The 22811-nt window shown below is 44.5% G+C and overlaps 1 long non-coding RNA gene across 2 annotated transcripts in view; it reads right to left on the reverse strand.

Moving 5' to 3' along the window:
* LOC115609951 overlaps positions 1–22811 on the reverse strand; it is a 34701-nt gene that overhangs the window by 7736 nt on the left and 4154 nt on the right. For both annotated transcript variants that reach the window (XR_003992057.1, XR_003992056.1), the window contains exons 2-3: positions 21755–21831; positions 64–190 (exon numbers count right to left, since the gene is read on the reverse strand). This is a non-coding gene — a long non-coding RNA (uncharacterized LOC115609951). The remainder of the gene's footprint in view (positions 1–63; positions 191–21754; positions 21832–22811) is intronic.

The following is a 22811-nucleotide window of genomic DNA, read 5'->3' on the forward strand; positions in this document are numbered from 1 at the left end:
AATGCTGTAGAATGAGTGCTGTGCTTAACTCTGTTTGAGTGATGGGGAAGTGATGCAAATTACCTGAGGTCAGGCAGTAGTCTGAAGGAAGGGCTTGGAGCAGGAGTCAGAGTGCCAGTCAGTGTACCAGGCACAAGCAGGGGTCCTCCATCCCTTCTATCCTTTCATGGTTTGGTTTCCCCTTGTGTTCCTAGGGAAAAATGAAAGAGGGGGAAATTAAATGTGGATTAAAAACTCCAGCATCTGTGATAGAGGAATCTGCAGCTAAGTGAAAGGTAGCTGAATTTAGTCCAATATTGGCCACTGATTCTTAAATAACTTCTTCTCATGGAGTGAACTGCTTCAGAAATTAGCCCAAGAGCTGATAGCTCACAGCTCAGAGTGAGAACGAGGGCCACCATTCCTAGTATGAGATTTGATCAGTTGAATTTCAGTTACAGAAAAGCCATAAGGGAAGGCCGATACATTTCATATCTTGCACTACTCCAGCGAAAGCTGCATCTGAGAGAAGATAGAAACTATAGGTGAGTACGAGATCTATGTGATACCCTTTTTAAAGCCTTTGGATGCTCACATAATGCACAAACCAAAACCATGAGTGGCTTGATTATTTAACGGATTAATGCCATTATCAGTGAAATTAAGTCCATGCATCCTGCCTATCAGTGGGTTTGCACAATGGGCATGGCGGGGCCAACCTAGCAAGGCTGATAAGAGACATTTTCATCCCTATACATGCTCCATATAGGTGTTCATGATGTGCTGAAGAGCTCTGCTCATGGTCCAGGACTATTGTGTGAAATAACTGGATAGTCATGAAGTGAAGAAAATATTCTCATCCCCACCCTCATGATGTGTATGTCTGTGCTGCAGAGAAGCTGGAGATTGAAGGGGTGCCAGTCAGCCAGCAGTGGAGGCCCCCTGGAATCCTCAGCCCAGAAATGTGGTCCAGCATTACCTCAGCACACACTGAGCTTCACACTCCCAGGGAAGCGTTACGCCGATATCTGAACTGTCGTATGTTAAAGCCAGCAGAAGTAGCTTTCCATTCACACCTTCAGTTTTCATGTCGACATGCCATAATGACATGAGGCAGCAGATGGATGCAGACCAGGAAGAATATTTGGACATATTAGGCAATGGGGACCAGTCCGTTCAGCTCATACTCCCCCACTGTTACTCCAGCTGAGAGATCACGAGCCAGTGCCCGCAGCTACAAGGGACCAAACTGAAGACTTCTCATAAGTGAGAAGCAAAATGGGTTTTGCCCAGATTTATTGAACATTTTAGTTAAACCACCACCTCCTGTCTGCAAAGCCTAAACCCTGCCATTATAAATCCAATTCTGCTCCAATTCTGGTTGGGTTCACAGTCTTCGTGCTCACTCTCAGAGGCAGAACTGACACCTTTCACCTCCAGGGAAGGGTTGAACCACAGGCATCCAGCTAAAATCCCATGTTACCAGCTAGAAGTAAAACACACTTTTCAATCAGCTATGGGACATGTTTCCCAAATGCTCTAGTATCTCTGGTCCCCTCTACTTTGTCTGTGAAACTATTACTTTGCATAATAGAAGGGAGAGACGCTCCGACCATCTGGTAGGCAACGCCATGTATAATTTAGGTTGCTTCACTCACTCTCCCATCAACAACAGGAACACAGCTTCCTCCTTGTTTCCCTTGATCTCTCAGCCCTTTGCTAGAAAGGCAAGGTCAAAAGCAGCTGCTGGGGAGTAAACTGTATCCTGAACTGGGTTGCGGAGTTTTGAAGGATACCTTTGCTTATGGGTGAGATTCCTTCACAACCAGGTCATTTCCCGATTCTGTGTGAGCAAAGGGATGAGGAACTCATTAAATCCCAGTCAGGAGAGGACAGTTGGTATCATCATATATGTAAATGCCTCTTTCTCCTCCAGCAAAGCCTGGGGACTGGGATTGCACCATCTGGGCATTGTGCTCTGGGGAATCACCACTAAGGTCAATGTCACTGCAGTCAGCTAAGCAGCCCCCGAAATGCATCCAACAGGCTAATTGTGAGGGAGATGGATGAGTGTACTCGTGTCCAGTGTGGAGAGAGCTTCTGGGGCTGGCACAGGAGCTACATCACCCCCAAGGGACCTCTCATCTTGGGGACCAAGCCACTTTTGCATCCCTATTGGTGGTTCTCTTAGAAACCTGCTCCGGGTTTGCTGCTATTCCTTTATGTCAAGAGGAATATCTTGGGCCTATCCAGAGCTGCACTCCTGTTTATCCGCTCTTGGTGAGCACAGTCAGGTGGTTAAGGCCCTGATGCTAAAGTTTATGACTTAAATCAATGGGATTATTCATGAGTTCAGAGATAACCATGTGCTTTTATGCTTGGCTGGAATGGCGTCTAAAGCTGATAGCTGGGAGTCAAAAGCTCTGAGTCACCACGTCCCTCCTCTCCTTCCTGTGTGACCAGTCTACCTGTGTCTGCTTCCTTGCCTGCCGCATAAGGAGGATGACAATTGCTTTTATCTGATGGTTACTTTCAAATGGCCCTAAAGGCCTCTTTTGGTCTGATGAAAATTCAGTAGAAGCTGGACCAGCGTGGAAAAGACAGGAGGACATTTAACTAATGAAGGTGCTGGAGCTCAGGAAGGCAATTACATCCTTTCTTCCTCCCCACGTTCCCACACAGGTTACTTTGCAATTGCTGCAAACTTTTCTATGGGCAGAGAGGAGTGGGAGGCCATGAAAAGGCTGAGACAAGGTTCTCTCACATGGTGGAAGGCTCAGGTGGTGGTTTGGGTGCCCAGCACCGCAGGTTCCCAGCAGTAGTTATACCTTAAAAGAGGCATTGTTCAATTAAACACAGTGACCTTGATCCTGCAAACCTCTTTTTCATATATCTACTTTGTAAAACAACGTGCACAAAAACTAGAGAGAAAGAGACAAAACACAGGCCAATTGGCACATATTTTACACCCCAATATACAGAAAGTCCCCAGGGAAGTGGCAGAGAGTTTTCCACATTTGGCATGTACACTTGTGAATAAAAGATGATTTTAAATATAGACTCCATCGATTCTCCTGCTGTTCCTTTCCAGTGTCAGTTCAGTCAGGAATTTCTCTCCTTGTGAACCTAGGCAGGGCATTGGCTTGCAGCACACAATCAGTGGTGAGCTTTGGCAGAGACAAGCAGTGTAAGCTGCCCAGGATGCAAAAGGCTGAATGGATCAATGGCTGATGATCAGCCATTGTTGAATTTTCCCTTTGGCACCATTTCTGGGAGGAGAAGTTGCTCTTGCAACACTGCTTTGGTGCATCCATGCTTTGGTGGGGGAAGCTGGCTTTGACGTGCTTTTAAGAGGAAGCCTACACCTCCCTGTTTGTTAACAAGTCAAATAGGATCATCTGCTTGGATGGTGTGAGAAACCCTGTGCAGCACAGCGTACAACTGCTGTATCCATGTGAATATGCAGGCTGAAACCCTGCAGAGGAGCTGTGGGTGTCCTCCCAGCTGCCCTGTGCTTTTGCAGGCATTTGTAAATACAATTGCTCTCACTTTCCATTGATAGAAATCAAAAAGCAATTAAGAATCAAGCTCTTGAAATTGATAGGTCTCCTGAATCTGAAACATTTTCCATTCTTTGGCTGGTATCACTGCCTAGATGAGATTATTTTCTTAAAGGGAAGATTAAAATAAACAGTATTTATGGTTTCATTATTTGAATGACTAAGAAGCTCTAGCTTTATTTTAACTTCACAGAGGACCAGGAGATGTTTTTAATGATATGTTTTACTCACATAGCATCTTTCATCCAAGGATCTCAAACTGCTTTTCAAATAATTAATTAACCCTTGTACCTCTCCATGAGACAGTTATTATCTCTGATATTACTGGTGGGTAAACAAAGGCACAAAGACGTCAAGGCACAAGCTGTTTTCCAAATATTAATTAACTAATTCTCACACCACTCTCTGAGACTGTTACTATCTCTGCTATTACCAGTGGGTAAACTAAGGCACAAATATGCAAGCAACTTGCCCAAGGCCATGCAGGTGAGTCAGTAGCAGAGCTGAGAATAGCATATGGACCAGTCTAAGCTTTAGCTGATTGTTTCTAGCAAGTACTATGCCATATTCCTGACAACAGGCAATGCAAGCCCCTGCATAATGCACAGCTTAAACCAGCTGGGTTTATGAAACTCTTTCTTCCAGTCTATCTTCATCCATTGGAGATCACGTTTGCCCACATTAAATTGCAGCTTCGTTTGAACTTGGTCGTGACTGGTGGAATCCAAAGTAACTATGATGAGAAATGGTTGGTTTAAAGTATCAGGGGAGTTTGAGATGCTCTGGTGATGGTGGCTGTCCAGCAACACGCATTATCCCTGTACCCATCCTGTGTGGCATTCTCAGGCCAGGAGAGCCCCAGCCTCAGCCAGGCACAGGGTGCCACAGGCAGTGTGATGCTGTCACTTCTTTCTCCTCCATCCAAGCCTGCAGCCTTGGAGCAAGCACATGCCCTGGGGCAGGAGTGAGAGCGGGGCTGACCCCAAGCGTACTAACAGGAACTGTTGTAAGTGTGTGTGTACTCCCCTCATTCATCCACCTTCCTCCTTTGGGATGTGACAGAGTGTTATTTTTAAGGGTCTGTGCAAAAGATCTCTGGAGGAACACAGAGCCCCCCTCACCAGCTACCTCCTTGCACAGTCCATCAGCTCAGACTTCAGCACACCTTCATCCTGCAGGGCCAGGGCTTTCTGTCTTCCCAAGGAAGATAAAAAGCAAGGAAGCTGAAGCACCCTCTGCCCTCAGGAAAGGTCTCCCCTTTTCCATCCATCTCTAGCAATTCTCTGTGCAGGCACCTGAACCCTCACCACGCGCACATCCCAGCTGAGCTATTTCAAACATGGGCTTGGCCCCGTCAGATGAGTCTCATTTCCACATGAAAGGGCTGGAGGAATATGAAGCCAGCTCATCTGTATTGATAAGAATTTGGCATTGCTTTCCCCAGTTGTCTAAGCTTTCTGTGTACATTAATCACAATGTGAAAACTAGGAAGGGGGGATGCATCTTCTCAGCTGTCTTTCCCTGAGCTCAGGCAATAATCTGAGGGTATTTTGTGGGGGTATTCTGGGTTGGTTGGTGTGTTATTTTCCTAAACTTCCCTTTTCCAGTTCCATGCTGCTGGAGCCTGATTGCTCCCTCCCCTCTGCAATTTGGATGCCTCACTCTTCTTGCTACAGCTCTGATGCAAGCGCTGCGCTGCCGTGTTTGCCAAACCTGGCATGAGTACCCACTGCTAGTCTAGACACCAGTCTAACTGTAGCACTAATGCTAGGGTTTAACAGACTGATCTCGGCATTTGTCATAGCTCTGCCCACGGTCATCCCTTTGATCTTTATCCTTGAAAACCACAGTCATTGACAAAGGTAAAATGAATTTCTGTCTTTAAAAGACTTTGATGGCATTCCCTTGTTTTGTTTTGTGTTTTGGGATTTTTTTCCTCCTCTCCTTTGCTCTTCCAGCTGAACTTCATCATAAAGCTTCTGATTACAGCTGCAGGACCAGATAGAGTTGATTCTTTCTTGCTTTCTGCCGTACAGATGTTTAAAAGTCTAAGGGGGGAAACACTTCTTCTAAGACAAACTGCCAGTGAGTGTAATGTAAACTTGAATGGGAATCAGAGACAGAGGGCCCTCAGGATTTGGTCTTGTACCTTCTTAAACAAAACCAAACCAAATCACCTTGAATAGGGCCAAGTGCCAAAAGCAGGAAAGAATGAGAACTATTTGGTATTAGATTTCCAGATTGAAACCTGCAGTCTGCCAAGTACTACTGTTTGCCTTCGTGTAGTACCTAGAGTTTTCGCTGAGACAAGGGCCTTCTATCAGATGTTGTATAGACACGTTGTAAGAGATTGCCTCTGCCTGGAGGTATTAATAATTTAAATAAACATGATGAGCAAATCAAGTGCTACTAGCTCCATCTTCTAGATGGGGAAGTGAAGGCAAGGAGTGTACGTACCTTGTCCAAGGTCACACAGGGGACCTGAATTCATTGTAGGGCTCCAGGTCACCTTCATGGTAGTGATAACATCATCTTTGCTGGTGAGCTGTTGGCTCCAAAAGTGATTGGTACACAGCTAGATAGTGGTGCCTCTTGTTTGTAATGATTTCTGGTGCTTTTCACTGCTTTGATTTGAGCCAGGGTTTGGCTCAGTGAGGAGGAGTGCTAAAAGTGTCTTAGCAGCTCAGTCTCCACTAAAGTCAGCTGCTTTTGAGCCAGGCTTTTTTCCCATAAGGTTATAAAAGCCAGTTGTGAGATGTCTTGTCCCTTTGAATTTACTGTAGGAAGCACTTCACATGAGGGACCTTCAGTACTTCCACCAGCCTTGATGTATTTCAATGAAAACAGAAGAGGGGGTCTTTCCACTGAGCCTAGAGTAAGAGCAGGAATTTAAAGAGCTGGAGTTTAATATCATGCACAGTGTAAAAGTAAATAAACTCAACAGGGGAGGCTTTGGTTATAGGATAGAGACAGTGTGTTATTTACACATCTGTAAAAATCTTCCAAGGACTGGGGGTATCCAAGTATCAAAGGTTCATTGAAGTCAATAGGATTTTTGCCATTGATGGCCATGGGGCCAAGCTGTCTCCCTAAATACTTACATGGGACTCAGCAGCTGCTGGAGTGGAGGGCAGGACACCAGTGAATTACAACAGCTCAGGGAGGAGGAAGTTAGTAGACTTACTGGTGGTAGCAACTCTGAAAGCACCAACAGTGATGTCCCATCCCAAAGCCCATCCAGATTTTGGGGTATCTCTTAGCTAGGAGAGGCCATTTGTCAAAATGGGTTTTGTTAAACAAACAAGCACACACAAAAGGCTCTGCTTTCAAAGTGACTGGCTCAAAACTGAACATTTTCCTGTTGTCACATATAGATACCGCATAAACAGAGGGACACACACATAGGTGGCAAGCGAAAGACTTCATATATAGGTGCTAATGTGTAGTTTAGATAGATGTATAAATTCACATGTATCTATGTGTATTTCTCACAAATACATGTTCCCAACATCCATAAAATTCTGTTTTCCTGGTTTTTCCAAACACTTCACCAGTTGATTCACAGATGCCAAATGTTGACACAATATGTTAAATTGAAATGTTGACAGTTTCCCATGGAGAGGTTTCTGCAGTCTCAGAGAAGCTCTTCTCAACGTTTCTTTTGAGATTTGAAGGAATTTGGTTAACATTTTGCTGTTGCCCATTCCTGACCACACTGAGTTGAGTGGGGACTGGAGGAGCACTTGATGAGTCAGGCTCCTCTGTTATTTACAGCCTCCTCAAAACGATGAAGTAGCAGGAATCTCCTTGGAGAGCAATGTATCACAGCAATTGTCAAGATGATTTCCAAATCAAAGATGACTTCCAAGACTTCCAATCTTGGAGCCAATTGGCAAAAATCCCAATATCTGCAATATTCTTAATGAAGCCTCTGAAATTTTGGAGCTTCCTATATTATGGCTGAAAGGTCCTGTTCAAATTCAGGATCTGTGTGCCTTAATGACCCTAAAAAGAAGTGATGAAAAATGTCTATTTTAAAAACAAATACCACGTTTATAATGAGACCAAAGGGAAAATGAAGAATTCAGTACTGAATACTGACACCTGCCACTTGCAAAATCTCTCCACCACTAGAAACAAATATCTGTGAGAGGTTGGAAAATTTTGGTCACTCATTTTTTCCTCCTTTGCTTCCATTTCAGCCTCTGGTACATCTGTCCAGTAACTGCACTGACATTGCTAAATGTCATGAAGTGAAGCTGATGAAGTTTCTTCATGTACTAGTTCCAGGTGAGATGGCAACAGGAATAGCTATAACTTTTACCAAAACAAAACAACATAAGAAGGACATAGACCTGTTGGAGCGAGTCCAGAGGAAGCCATAAAGATGCTCCAAGGGCTGGAGCAGCTCTGCTCTGGAGACAGGCTGAGAGAGCTGGGCTGGTTCAGCCTGGAGAAGAGAAGGCTTCTTAAGGGGAGACCTTATAACAATCTTCCAAAACCTAAACAGGGCCTATGAGAAATCTGGAAAGGGACTTTTTACAAGGGCATGTAGTGACAGGACAAGGGGCAATGGCTTTATACTAACAGAGGGAGATTTAGATCAGATATTAGGAAAAAATTCTTCCCTGCGAGGATGGTGAGACAATGGAAGAGGTTGCCCAGAGAAGCTGTGGCTGCCTCATCCCTGGCAGTGTTCAAGGCCAGGTTGGATGGGGCTTAGAGCAACCTGCTCTAGTGGAAGATGTCCCTGCCTGTGGGGGTTAAATCTGGATGAGCTTTAAGGTCCTTTCCAACCCAAACTATTCTGTGATTCTATGGAAAGAAGTACTTGCCTGTGTTTCTGGATATAGCTGTTAGGTGCCAGGCACAGAGATTAGCCAGAGTACCCATTAATATCATAGAATCATAGAATAGTTAGGGTTGGAAAGGACCTTAAGATCATCTAGTTCCACTGTCATTGAACTCTGATTTCCAAGTTCTTTGCTCCAAGTGCCCACTGGCTGTGAAAACCCAGGTGAGCTCTCGCTGCTGGGCTCTAAACTCCTTCATGGCTTTGCTCAGTCTTAGCAATGACCAGGAATCCCCACCAGTGCAATAAGGAGACCATTTCAGGAGGGGAAGCAAGAGGCACGTCCCATGTAGTAGATCACCTGGTAGAAAAATTCCCGCATTGTAAATGATACAGTGCAGATGACCCCCTCGTGCTTCATCCCCATTGTCACAGCCTCCAGTCACATTGGGCAGAAGGGGTTAGTCCCCAGTGTGACAGAGCAGATGTGGAGACTGGCAAACTGCCCAGGGCTTAAATGCTTGGGTTGGTTTTCACTCTTCTCAGCATGTCTTTGTTGGAAACCAAGCTAGAGAGATCCTTGGTCCCAATAAATATGGCAGTTCTGATTGTCATGTAAGAAAACCCAGTTACCCAGAGAAAACCTCAGACAAAATAGCTAACCCAAGATATTTATCCCTTCACACTATGTTAATGCAATCAAAAACAATACACACAACAATAAATCCATTATTAAGTCATACTAGAACAAACTGATATTCCCACATGACTAATTTCAAGCTGGAAGGGCTTGGGTTTGGGGTTTGTTTTTTTTTTTCTATTAATGCTTTTTTGTGCTGGAGAAGGCATTTTTCAATTGAATGAAAATTTTGCCTCCAAAAATGGCCAGTTTCATTGAAAGATTTAGAGGTTTCAATAAGAAAACAGAGCAGTAATTAAGTTATTGCTTGAGCGAGAGATTTCTTCAGTATTGCCCCTCTCCCCATCACCTCAAAAAAAATCCAAAAATAGGTAACATAGTAACTGAAAGAACAAAATCCATCCATGTCATCAACAGTTTTCATGGGGGGAAGTCATAGTCCCTGGCTACTTCTGTCAAGTGATAGGACAAGAGGTAACATCCTCAAGCTGTGCCAAGGGAGTTTTAGATGGAGATTAGGAACAATTCCTTCTCCAAAGGGTGCTCAGGCATTGGAACAGGCTGCCCAGGGCAGTGCTGGAGTCACCATCTCTCGAAGTGTTCACACATCGTGTAGATGAGGCCCTCAGTGCCATGGGTTAGTGGTGGCCTTGGCAGTGCTGGGGAACGGTTGGACTTGATGGTCTTAAAAGTCTTTTCCAACCCAGCTGATTCTATGATTCTGTTTACTCCTTATGCTTAAATCTAGTTTTGCTCCAGCTTCTCTTCCCAGAACAGCAACACCCAAAAGCCAGGCAAGGCTGGACTGAGCTGAGCTCAGATTCCAAGCAGACCATTGCAGCTCACTGCCATGTATTGGTAACAGTAATAGCAATATATATAGAGCTTAGTAGAACCTATTTAACCTCAAAATTAGCTCAGCTGAGCTGGAAATACCAACAACGATTTGCTTGGAAACACCTGTGAACCTGCGGAGTAGAACTCGATGCCACCAGACGCAGGCTGGGCCAGCACAAGAGAGATCCCACTGGGTTTGCAGCAGCAACCAGAGCTCAGCATATTGCGGTAGAGGAAAACCACAGCTGAATGGCATTATTTAAGCCTCAAAGGAGAGCCTAAGTGCCAGCCAGCACAAGGAGATAGGGAGCACCCCCCCGAGAAGGGTACAAAGGTAGCAGTGATGAGCAGCACTTGGCTTTGCTCCCACAAAGGTCACAGCTGGGGCTTTTATTAACTTTTTCTCAACACAGCATTATTGAGAATGATACTAAGCTACTCACTGGTAATGCCTCCCTCCCACAGACCTTTCACAAGAAAATGCAAGTATATGACATCCCTGGCATAGGCAAAGACAGGCAAAGGCTCTGTTATCTTCTTTTATAAGCTGGAGAATTTGGCTATGAGTAGACAAAGGTCCCTGTCCAGCAAAGCATGTGGGTAGTATCGCTCAATGTGAATAAAATGAGGCACGAGCTTGCAAGATTTGTCTAAGCAAAGGTGCATCCTGGGCTTAGCTACAAAAGCTTCTATCTGGAAATACAAGTAATTGGTAAAAATGTGTCTACTGTGAATTTAAGTATTATCTATATTACTACAAGGGGAAATTCTGCTTTATTACTGTTTCATTACCACTATCCTTTTGGAGCTGAAGTTCCTGTGCACACATGTAGCAGCCAGATTCATCAGACACCCAAATCTTAAGCATGGTGAAGTTGTTCCCATTCATTTCTCTGTTTATTTTCCATTTCCCATCCTATCAGCTCAAATGAACTAAGGTGGGAGAAGGTAAAGCAACTGGAACAGGCAGATTTTAAGGCTGCACCGAGCAGAAGGTAAGAAAATATCATAAATTTTATTCCATGCCTTCTTGCCAGTTGTTAGAAATGTGCAGTCCATATGAATTCATATAACGAGGGAATGTTGGGAAAACCAATAAAGATTTTGTGGTCTTAACTATAATGAATGTAGTTTGATATAGAGTCTGTTTTTCACTGCATGGCAAAATGAATCATAAAATACTGGACCTTGAAACTCCTGCATTTTTTAACAATAGCCTGGGGATAGTTTACAGTGTAATGAATTGTAATTAACCCACCTTCAAAATCTTTTATGAGTATTTTGCCAATTAGCTTCGCATGCTTGCTAATGACTCATGGCCAGCGCATGTCTTTACAGAGCAGGCTTTTACAGCACACACTAGCCTGTTAAGTCAGCAGAAGTATGTAGGATGGTGAAGGAGACACAGGTAAGACTCAGCCAGCCCTAGCAACCTTCACAGTTCAAAATTCAGAGAGCCTCTGCTGCTCTCTCAGACCCAAAATAACTGTAATAATGTATAGCAACGTCAAAAGGCTTTGGTTTCCAAAGGATTGCGAGGAATGCGAAGGGCTCAAGTCCTGACATCTGTTGTTACTTAGTACTAACATATATAATGCTGCTAATTGCTGAGCCATCTTTGTTTTCCTTACTTAGCACTAGGGTTAGAATTATTTTATTTTTGTGGTTCATGGCTTCCTGCCACTTGCAACACAAAGTCCACTCTAAAGAAAATAAAACAACTACCAGGCTGCCTACTAACAGTGTGTGGAGGGCTGGGGTTTCTCCTTCCCCCTCTCCTGTTTTTGGTTGTGTTTTCTGTTTTGCTTTATTTAATTAAAGGGAAGTAAGAAGAGACATGCCCCAAGCACACCCAGCAGAGCTGGGACCTGCCCAGTATCCCACCAAAAGGCCACATGGATCTCCCAGCATCGCCAGGAGGAGACGCAGGAGGAGGAAACTCAAGGAGAAGGTTCAGCGCAATCCCTCCCCTGCTGTACCCTCCTCGCTTCAGGCAATCCGTGGTTTATGGACTTCCCAAAGCAGAGCCTGCCTCCAGACCAGTGTGTTTTAACAGCCACCCATGGATCTATCCTCCTCAAATGTTTTTGATCCCTTTCTCAAGCCATTTATAACTTTTGGCCTCCGCAACATCCTGTGGCAATGAGTTCCACAATTTAATTATGCTTTGTATGAAAAAGTACTTCCTTCTGTTGGTTTAAACCTTTTTGTGTGACAGCATCATCAGGTTCCCTCTAATTCTTAAGAGAAGCAGTGAACAGCCAGTTCCTATTTGCTTTTTTCCTTATGTCATTCGTGTTCTGACAGACCTTTACTGCACCTCCTGCTTCTGTCATCCCTTTCCATCCTAAAGGCTCGTCATCTGCTTGTTTTTCCATCTCTGTGGAAGCTGTTGCCCATCTCTCCTCACCCTGAATGCTTTCTTTCCTGTGCATTCTAGTTCAGCTAAACCCTCTGGAGTTAGATGGCCAGAAAACACACTGCCATGGAGAGGCAGTTTCATTGAGGAGTGCTATAATGATGACTTCTGATTTGTTCCAGCCTCTTTGCCACTTCATTCTTAACATGATAGTTGCCTCTTCTGATGGACTTGCAGTGCTATTTTCAGAGGTCTCCAAGCTAAATGTTGCATTTAGGGCTTGTCTGTGTTGAAGTGAGTTAAGGTGGGTTTGCTGCATGTGCTCTGCTTTTGTTGACACTGCACTACATCAGTCATTTTATTGCGTGGCCACTCAGGATCATGAACTCTTCGGCAGTGCTTTGTGGCCAGATTTAGGTTTACAAAGCTGAATAGCTTGCATCATCTGCAAAATTTCTCATCTCACTGTTCATCTTTTTTACCAGACTATTTATGAATGTCTGAACACTATCAAATTAGTGTTTCAACGACCTCAGTTCTAAGTAATGCACAAAAAAACCTCTCTTTTGCACAAAGATGTGTGGCAGATCCTAGCCAAAGTGTTGCAGGGACTCACCATTAACCTCCCACAACAATGAACAGAGCTTTACACCCATCTTCCAAAAAGACAGCTTTTAACTTTGTATAACTTGAGGAAAGAACTTTCTTTTCTCATCTCTTATCGTGAAGCCTTGTTGCAGACAGTTTTTAGGCATTTGTGTTTATTGGCATGACTCTCCTAACTCCTCTGAGCATGTTATCAATATTGAGTGGGTAAGCTGGAGAAATCAGTGATAACAAGGCCCATCTGGTGTGTCAAGTATTTCATTCCACAGCCAGGGATATGTCATTTCTCGGCCTATTATTTTTAATAACTATCAGATCATCTGTCCCTGATGATCATGGCTGCTCTGTAAACCATACAGACCATCAAACGGAGGAAATTCAACTTGGTAAGAAAGACTGCACTACACCAAAACCTTTTGCCTACAACACAACCTTTTTGGCCCAATACAGAATCATTTATTTGTGCCTATGAGTGAGCCACACACCTTTTGCACTCAATTTGTATCATTTATCAGCCCAAAACGTAGAGTCTGTCCTTAATGCCCTATTGCAATAGACCATAGCCCCCTGAATGGTGGGCTTGCTGAGAAGCAAGTTCATCTGAAATCACCCTGCTGCCCACACCAGCAGAAGAGATACTTCTCTTTACCATACCCTGGTATAGGTCAGTTGTCCTGGAGGATTAACACTTATGGCAGTGTGAAACCCCATGGGGCACTTAGCATTGGCAAGCCATTTCCTTGTGTCACTAAATATTGCCACTTCTCTGTTGTCCCGGATTGTTCTCACTCCCCTGTCAGTCAGCTGTCCGAGTGGTTTAGCAGGAAAGGCCAAACTTGTGATAAACTTAACCTGAGATTTAACCTGTGCCCATCCTAGAAAGCTGTGATTTGTGAGGCATGCCCGAGGATTGTGGCTCAGTGTGGTCTGAGCTCTGGTGTGGTGCAGGACCTGCCGTATGAAGTTATCATGAGTTCCTAAGCGTTACCCCTCTGGATGCTGTTCCATGCACCGCTTTGCACCTGAAAACCTGTTTGCTGGACATACAGGTGATCATCTGCAGAGAATAGCATCACAGACATGAAAGCTTACAGAGAGATAACTGGAAGGGGAGCCAACCCTTACTGTATGAATTGTATAATTCTTGCTGTGGATCTTCAGAGCTGAGCTGCATGTTTGGACCACAACTACAACATCTGCATACTTCAGACCAGCACTGATCATGCTCTACTGACCTGAATTGCAACTGCAAATTTTCAGCCTGTTGTTTTCTCTTCTTAATTCAGTGGGAGCTTTGTCTGTACTGTGCAGTACATCTGTATATGTCCAGGTTATGGAAAAGTATTAGTTCTGTATGAGCTCAATATGTCCCCCAGCTAGAGGGTCTTTATTTACAGTCCTGGCTACTTCTACACATAGCATGGACTTTTCTTCAGTGGGGACCTAATCTTGAACCAGTTTAGTCAGTGGGAATGGTGGCAGGATAAGACCATGTGTTATTTTAGTCTATCTATCTAGCATGCCACAAAAAATGTGTTGAATCCTTTAATTTTCTTTTTTTTTTTTAAGAAGAGAAAAAAAAAACATATGGTTAGATAATCAGTGGGAATCACTAGACACCTATACAGGAGAGTTGCAGGCATGGAAATACTCATATACATATTTGAAGTGACACCGCAGATTTCTTGGGTGGGTTTATTTTGCCCTACTAAACTGTGTCTGGACAAATAATTTGGATGGTGATCACTCAGGTAACATAATCTGAAATCATGTTGCTTGTGCTGCAAACAGAAGTGAAGGAGAGAACATTTCATTCCTGTCTCACACGAAGCAAAGTTCACAGCTGTGGCATTTCATTCCAAGTAACACCATTGCCTGTAACACAGCAAAGCATGTGTATGGGGTGGGGGGGGTGTGCACTGAAATTGTTGCTCTTCTGCCAAAGAGCTAAGGCAGGACTGTTTCTTTCTTGCCTTTTTTTTCCCCTTCTCATTCACTCTAAAGCATAAAAGCAAGCAGTGTTCCTACACTGCAATAGAAATTGCACAACTCCTTGTAACACCAACATACTGCCATGTATGGAGCTGTTATTTTTGTGAGCAGTAGCAAAGAAAGGGAGGCCTAATGTGCTAACTGTGGATGGGAGATGATGAAGGTGCAAAAAGCTTTCGGATTGGCCAGCAGATCTATTCTGCTGCTCTGCTTGTCTTCCATCAGCTGCAGGACAGTGACCTGAAGCCAATCCAGGTGTGCTGAAGGTGGGCTAATGCTAACATCCCATCGAAACACCCAGGACAGATGAAATCCTATCACTGATTAACATCTCCCTTCTTTATCTTCTTTAGCACTTAGTCTCTAAAACTTGGTGGAAATTCGGGAGGCTGGAAGCGGCCGCTGCATCCTTGAGTGAAATGCTGTCCGTTTTACAACAGGCCAATTCATGCGTTTCTCTGTCAGTTCCACAGTGGCTCTTTGTTTAAATGCTCGCTCCTTATTTAGGATTATTCACTAAAGTCTTTTATTCTTGACATCACCCACAGTTTAAAAAACAACAACAACTTTCTCCATGTTGACAAGCAGTTCCTCGAGCAGGGAAGCACAACGGCTCCCCTTGGGTGGGTGACACTCAAATAGGGAGTTATTTGGTGGGGTTTGCTGTCAGTTTTGAAGCTGAGCAGTTTGTGCAGGTTCCTCCCCCCAGAGTGGCACATTTCTACCCTTTTCCTCTCTCCTCAGAGTGATCTGTGATTCCCTCCTGCTCCCCAAACCAAGCATGGGCAGGTTGACATCAGGCCCGGTAGGAACACATATTAGGGAGGGCACAGCCTGTATTTACCCATAAGGATGAGTGTTACAGCACCAGACACTTTAATATCACCCATGCCTTAGCCTCTCCAAAGAATACTGTTTCTGAGCAGCACTCTGCACTAACCTGGACATTTGAATGGGGCATAGACAAATACACATGGCAACTTCTCCCCTCTGATTTCCTCATGAGCATTTCATTTCTTTGTGGATACCTACATTATTTTGGGCTAAGCATTAATTTCTTAGGCAGGAACATAATTTTTATTTAATCCTTTTATTCCTGATAAACAATTCTTCTGATGTCCCTTTCCAAACCAAGAGACATCTGCTAAGAGCCCCACAGGCATGATTCCTGTTGGGCCTCGCAGCGTGAACAAGAAAGATTCGCAGCAGTGGAGTATTTGTGCTTGCTGCCACCACTACTTAGGAACCGTCCTCTAATTCCAGCCGAAGTCCATCCATGGCGGTTTATAATACCATTTTCATGCCACTGCATCCCTTTGCCTATAGAGTTCTTCTTCACCTTCCTTAATTTTCAGCTAAGACGTATTTATAGGCAGAAATCTCAGTGTTGCTTTTCTTAACTCTTCCCTTCATGTCTCCTCACCCAGCACAGGCCCGCCTGTCCCTGTCATCTCATCAACACACTCTGCTGTTGCTCCTGCTTCAGCTCATCTTTTATGTTTCTTGGTGAGCAAAAAAGTGTTCAAGCTGAGCTCTCACCTGTGCCTGCTATGTTGTCACTGTCTCATCTTACCCTTTAGATTACCTTTTCCTTTTCATGGCTGCAACATAGCTGTGTCTCAAAGTCACCCTGTGATTCAAGTACACCAAACTCTTCTTCCTCCCCAAGCAACTGAGTGTGTGGCTTATTACTGAATGTTTTCTTAGTAACATTACCGGACTTCACAGCGATTTGCATTAGCTAGGAGTCTGGGCTCTCTTTCTCTGCGGGAGCCAGGACTTTGCCAGTTGACACCAACTGAAGAACCAGCCCTCAGTATTCAAGGGAGGCTGGGGGGGGAGGGAAGGAAAAAAAGCAGCAAAATAGAGAGTGAACTACATACTCTGATAAGTTATAGCACTACAATCAACCCAAGGACTTCTGCCAGCTTGGAAACAAGATATGGACTGGAGTGTTTCTATTTTTGCATTAAAATGGAAACAGGTGGGAAGGACGCGTGGAATGTATCAAGCCCAAGAAATGCTTTTTTTCATGTTAAAATTCGAATGGAATGGAAATTACAATCTTCCAGTGTTACTGCAGAGCTGCAATATTGGGTTTCTCCTTACTCAGCCTTCAGCAGCAAGGAACCAGCTGCAGTGGAGTTGGAGGTTTGGAGTTTGCTTCCTAACCCAATCTAAGTATCTCTGAGGTCTGCCCTATTTTGACTTATCACACCACCCCGCATAGGGGATGTTACTGATGCTAGAGAGAAGAGCTGAGTTTTGCACTGATTTCTTTATAGATTGCTAACTGAAAAATAAGAACAGTGGGATTCACTATTCTTAATTTATTGCAGTGAGCCTCCACTCCCACACCAAGTTAGGCAGTTTGGCTCACCTCAGGTATTTATTGTGCTGCACCAAGCCAGTGGGGTGGTGGGGAGACTGGAGCCACACCAAGGCAGTGCATTTTGAACCAGATTGCTCCCACCCCACTTCCTACCTCTGTGTCAGAACAAGTGCAACTGGAGTTGCCCAAAACCTGAGAGAAGTGACCCAAGGGAGGTGGAACATGTTCCTGAGATGACTCACTGAAATAAAACCCAAATGCAAAAACTTTTAAAAACTGATACTGTAGTATTAACAGGACAAACTTTACCATAAACACTTAGTATTTCATTGTTCAGAGTGTAGGGTGGTGAGACATTGGCACAAGGTGCTCAGAGAAGCTGTGGCTGCCCCATCCCTGGCAGTGTTCAAGGCCAGGTTGGACACAGGGGCTTGGAGCAACCTGCTCTAGTGGAAGGTGTCCCTGCCCGTGGCAGGGGGTTGGAACTGGATGAGCTTTAAGGCCCCTTCCAACCTAAACCATTCTATGATTCTACGATCACTGGTTAGATAAATAATAAATATGGAGTGACATATAAGTATGGAGTGACAGATATAATAAAATGGAGTGACAGATAATGTAAGAGGCTCTTGATTGCCTTGATTGCCTTTGCTTACCCTTAATTATTTTTTAACTGTTTCTATTAAATAGCCCTGACTATAATTATTTTAGAGCAGGAAAATATTGATGCAAGTACTGAAAACATTGACATCAACATTGCAATAGACTTTCATCCATGTGAAATCCCACTGAAATCAAATGGATTTGACTAACTGCATTCATTCCGTTCAGCAAACAGCCTACAACCACAACCACGGGCTGTACTAGCAGCATGTCCTGTGTGGCCCCTTGCACAGGGCTACGTGCTACTAGCAGTAAGCTCCTGGTCTAAATGAGCTTAAAAACGGACTCAAACACTTCTCCTTTACTCAAACTGCTTGTAAGCAGCTTCTTTGCAGTTTTAATTTGAATGAGGAACACTTTTCTGTTGTGTTAAGGTTTGGAAGGTTGGGGGGAAATACATATATAGATATATATATGTGTAATTTTTTTTTACCGTTTCATGCTTTCTTCTTCTTATTGGTTAAAGAAAATCAGAAATCCAAAGAGCAAAGTATTTGCAAAAGCTCTATGCTTGGAAGGTCTTTGAACTCCCTAACACCAGGAGAAGATGAAAAGCTCACAAGACAGGTTGCTCTCTTGAGGCTCTCAGCCCAGGTACCAGGAACCGAGGCAGGTTGAATGCATTCAGGAGGGTGGACTGAGGAAGAAAACATTCAGGTACCTTTCAAATATGCAACCAAACAGTTTGAGGTTTGGCTGTCACTTGTCTAGACACATGTTTCAAAGGGGAATAAAATAAAAGAAATAAAAATACCCTGTCTGGGAATTCTTACCCTGTGATTGTTGTGCAGGAGAAAAGCTGGATAATTCACTTCAACTGAATAAACATGGGAGGGAGTCTGAGAGCAATTTGGCTCCAGAGCAAATATTGTTACCGAATTCTTTGCACCTGCAATGGTCAGAGAAATGATAATACACCCTCTCCATGTCTTCCTGTTCCATGCTTTGGAAAGCAACCACATAGTATGTCACGTCTGCTGCAGCATAAATGTTTGCGAGGGCAGAGCTTCAGTCAAGACCCTGCTGGTGTGTTACAGTGTGCTCCACAACCCCATCCCAGGAAGCCCACTCGTACCTCGACATCGTGTAAATCGGACACCTCTGATTGCTGCTCTGCTGCTGCCAGGGTCCCTACATCACTGCTGGCTGCTGTGGCAGATACTCAGCTGATACTTCATCAGCTTTGCCCAGATATCCAGGAAAAACACACTTTTCCTTGTATGGTATGACTGGCTTAGCATTATGTGGGTTTACTGGGAGGTGTATGAGCTCAGGGCAAGCACACATAGTGCAACAGGCTAGTATTGAATTATCCTTGCTCACTCCCAGTCCCCAAACTCACACACAGTAAAAATGAGTGCTTCATCTCCATAGATATAGCATTATAGTGCGAGGAACTCACCACATAATGCACTCACTGCATTAGAAGATTATTACTTTTATAACACACATATATACACATGCCCAGGGATCCTGCAGTCATGCCTGGCCCATGCTTTTGGGGAGCTATCTCAATCGCTCTCCTCCAGCTCTGCATTAGCAGGCAGGTTTAAGAAAAAGTGACAACAAAGCACTTTGGGCTGTCACTGGGAAATCATTGTTAGGTGAAGAAGAGAAAGTTTCACCACAATGCAAAGACACAGATGAGATTATTAGGAAAGAGAACAAAAAGAGGAGATGACACTGAGTTACAGAGCCTAAATTCAAAGGAATTATGCCAGTATCTCTTAGCTAAGTAGCTATAAAGACTACCAAACATTTCCTTCAGATTACTAAGCATATTACCTGATAATTATTAATATCTGCCCATGAAAATTAACCCTCTACAACAGCACAATTTAATCACTGCCAATTCAAATTGGCAGAAAAAGCATTCTGGGTTTTGTATCACGTGACTGAGCTTAGTAAATGAAAACACAGATTTGGTTGATCCTCCACAAAGCTTCTGGGACATAACGCGATCAGAAAGGAACAGGACAGTCTTGTGATTGGGTTTCAGTTGCAAGATAGTCCTGTGCACTGAACTGAACTCGTGAGTTGTGCTACTTCCAAGCCCAGCTGTGCCATGTCTTTGCTCTGAGATGAGCATAATCCCTCTTTGCCTAGTTTATCCATTCGGACAAGGAGAAGGCCTGCCCTGGCAATGTATAAATGTAGTACCTGCAGCAGCACACAAATAGCTCAGGAATTAACCTGAACAAAACCTGAAGGGTTTTGCTCAAATAAGGGTGACATGGAAGGCTCACCCCCAAACTCCAGTGCATCAGAAAGTATTTTGCTCCTCTCACCATACTAACAGCCCCAATCATCCCCAGTAATCATATCCACCCTGGTAACCCAAACCATTAATTTCTTCTGAAGAAGTATTCCTACAGGGGCACAGAGTAAATAGCTCAAGCATCCCAAGCCAGCGCTCTACCACTGCCCTGAAGGAGCAGCCCCATTAGCAGAGCCTCTGTTATATTCAACCCAGACTTCCTAACAGTATCACATCATAAAACCATCATGCATCTGGCCCAAATTTAAGGCACAGTTGGCAGCATTCGATACAAGAAAGAAACCAAGGGCTGAATTAGTATCCCACAAGGTTGGGGTTTTTTTTCAAGTCTCAGATGAAGTGCAGAGCCATGTGGAGAGGTCCTCCATATGCCTCCTAACCGTTCTCAAACGACAGCAGGGCTGTCTAGGGTTTATGTTCCTTGGAAATGCCACTTCATTACCTCCCCTCTTCTGGTTGCCAGGAGAGGTTAACAAAATTATTGAGGGATGAAGCATGCTTGAAAAATTCTTTCTGGATCATCAAACAGGATTAGCTCATGGATTACTCTGGGTGGTGCAGCACACCTAAAGGAGATGGGGCAGTGGGACAGCGGGACAGCACGCTCACCTTGCCCTTCTCTTGTGTTAACAAGGAGGAATCACAGTACATGGGGTGTGTGCAGGCACATGCACACACACATAGGATCATAGAATCACAGAATGGTTTCGGTTGGAAGGAACCTTAAAGCTCATCCAGTTCCAACCCCTGCCATGGGCAGGGACACCTTCCACCAGAGCAGGTTGCTCCGAGCCCCTGTGTCCAACCTGGCCTTGAACACTGCCAGGGATGGGGCAGCCACAGCTTCTCTGGGCACCCTGTGCCAGCGCCTCAGCACCCTCACAGGGAAGAACTTCTTTCTAAAATCTAACCTGAACTTCCCCTGTTTCAGTTTGAACCCATCACCCCTTGTCCTATCACTACAGTCCCTGATGAAGAGTCCCTCTCCAGCATCCTTATAGGCCCCTTTCAGATACTGGGAGCTGCTCTGAGGTCTCCACGCAGCTTCTCTTCTCCAGGCTGAACAGCTCCATGGTTTGTTGGACACTGACTTGAATTTTTGGAGGGGAGGAAAAGGGGAAAAACTACCCAAATAAAGTGCTTGCTGCTGAGAGCTGCCTGAATTATGGTGTTGCACTGTGCTGCTCCTCAACACATACACTGAGTCTTGGTTTTGGCAGATGCTTGACCAGTGTTGCTCCAGCCATGCCATGAGCATGGCACACACAAGTCCTCACCAACACATGCCCAAATGGACTTGCTTAGCCACAGAAGGGGCAGGTAAGACAGCAGTCCAGAGCTACATGCTTTGGGAAAGCTCAACTCTGTCTGTGCCTCTTCCTCCTTGCTGGTGGAGCCTGTGCACCTTCCACTAGACCAGGTTGCTCAAGGCCCTGTCCTGTCCTGGACATTGGGGGTAGGGCAGCTAAAAGACACCAGTAAGAAGGAAGCCAGATTCGCAAGTGATGTCAAGAGTCTCCCCGTTGCTTCCAATCAACAACTGGAAAACAGGGACCATAAGCCACATCATACCCCTATCTTCTGTCTGCGTTATATTTTCTTCCACTGTAAACACTTCAGGATAGGGATTGTCTTTTACATACAGGTGCACATCACCCAGTGCAAAAGATCCCAAATCACGCTCAAGGCTTGAGGCTGGACTACAATAGTACTTACTTGATTTCAAGGGTTTCACTCAGGTGCACCAGCTCTCCTGTGCTGTCAGAGAAGACATTGTGAATTGCTGCTGCCCACTGAAAGAGAACAAACACTGTTTAACCTGCAGCATTCTTCACTGTTTTGTTATTTTTGATATCTCACTTCTCTTTACTAAAGGGCATAGCACGTTCCCTTGCTGATTACAATTATGTAGATTACCCTAACAGCCCAAAGCATTTATGGTCACTGTAATTTAAATCTTCTTGTTACAGTCTTCAGAATCTCCTGAAAGGAGAAAATAAAGCTAATGGGAAACACAAATGTTTTATAGATTATATGCATGTCTTTAAGAGGTAGTAGCCAGCTAAGCAGAAGGTAAGGGAAAAAAACAGAGATCAAAATCTAGGTCAGAACAAATGCTGGACAAGAGCCCACGCTGTCAAGTCCCAGGCCTCCCACAAGAGAAAGAACAAAGAGGGGGGGAAAGGAAATAATTTTCTTTTTCTAAAGGAGGAATAATGGCCTTTTCAAACATCCCATATTATGGAAAAAATACATTTTGGAAATACTCTCACTCCATTCTGTCTGTTTCTAGGACAACTATTATTAGCCACTGATCTTACAGATGCTTTGTTACGTGTGTCGCTAGCTTGTGCTTGCCCTGCCCTGCCTGTCCTTCAGCTCCAGCCTCTCCTCTGCCTCATTGCTCCCAGAGCTCATCTCACCTGCTCCAGATGCAGGAAGGAGACACAGAAGTCCAATCCCTATGGTCTGCTCATTCCCAACAGAACCAGAACACCCCCTTCCCTTTCCTCCAGAGCAGTCGTACTCTGGTGTTCCCATCCATGGGTGGTCACCAGCAGCAGGACCTGTTTGCACTCCATATCCTCCTCTCCCTCTCTCATTTTTTAATCAACCATGAGCACAACAGCTCTTTTGTCAGATCCCAAGCATTTAGGCGCTGCAGATTTCATACCAGTTAACCACACTGAAAAGAGAGGGTGAGTTTCATGGCTACAGCACCAGATTGCCCACAGGAAGGCTGTCAGGACCCATCAGTCGCTGCAGGGAAGGG

The sequence above is a fragment of the Strigops habroptila genome, chromosome 6 (assembly GCF_004027225.2).
Source record: "Strigops habroptila isolate Jane chromosome 6, bStrHab1.2.pri, whole genome shotgun sequence".
Lineage (NCBI taxonomy): Eukaryota > Metazoa > Chordata > Aves > Psittaciformes > Psittacidae > Strigops > Strigops habroptila.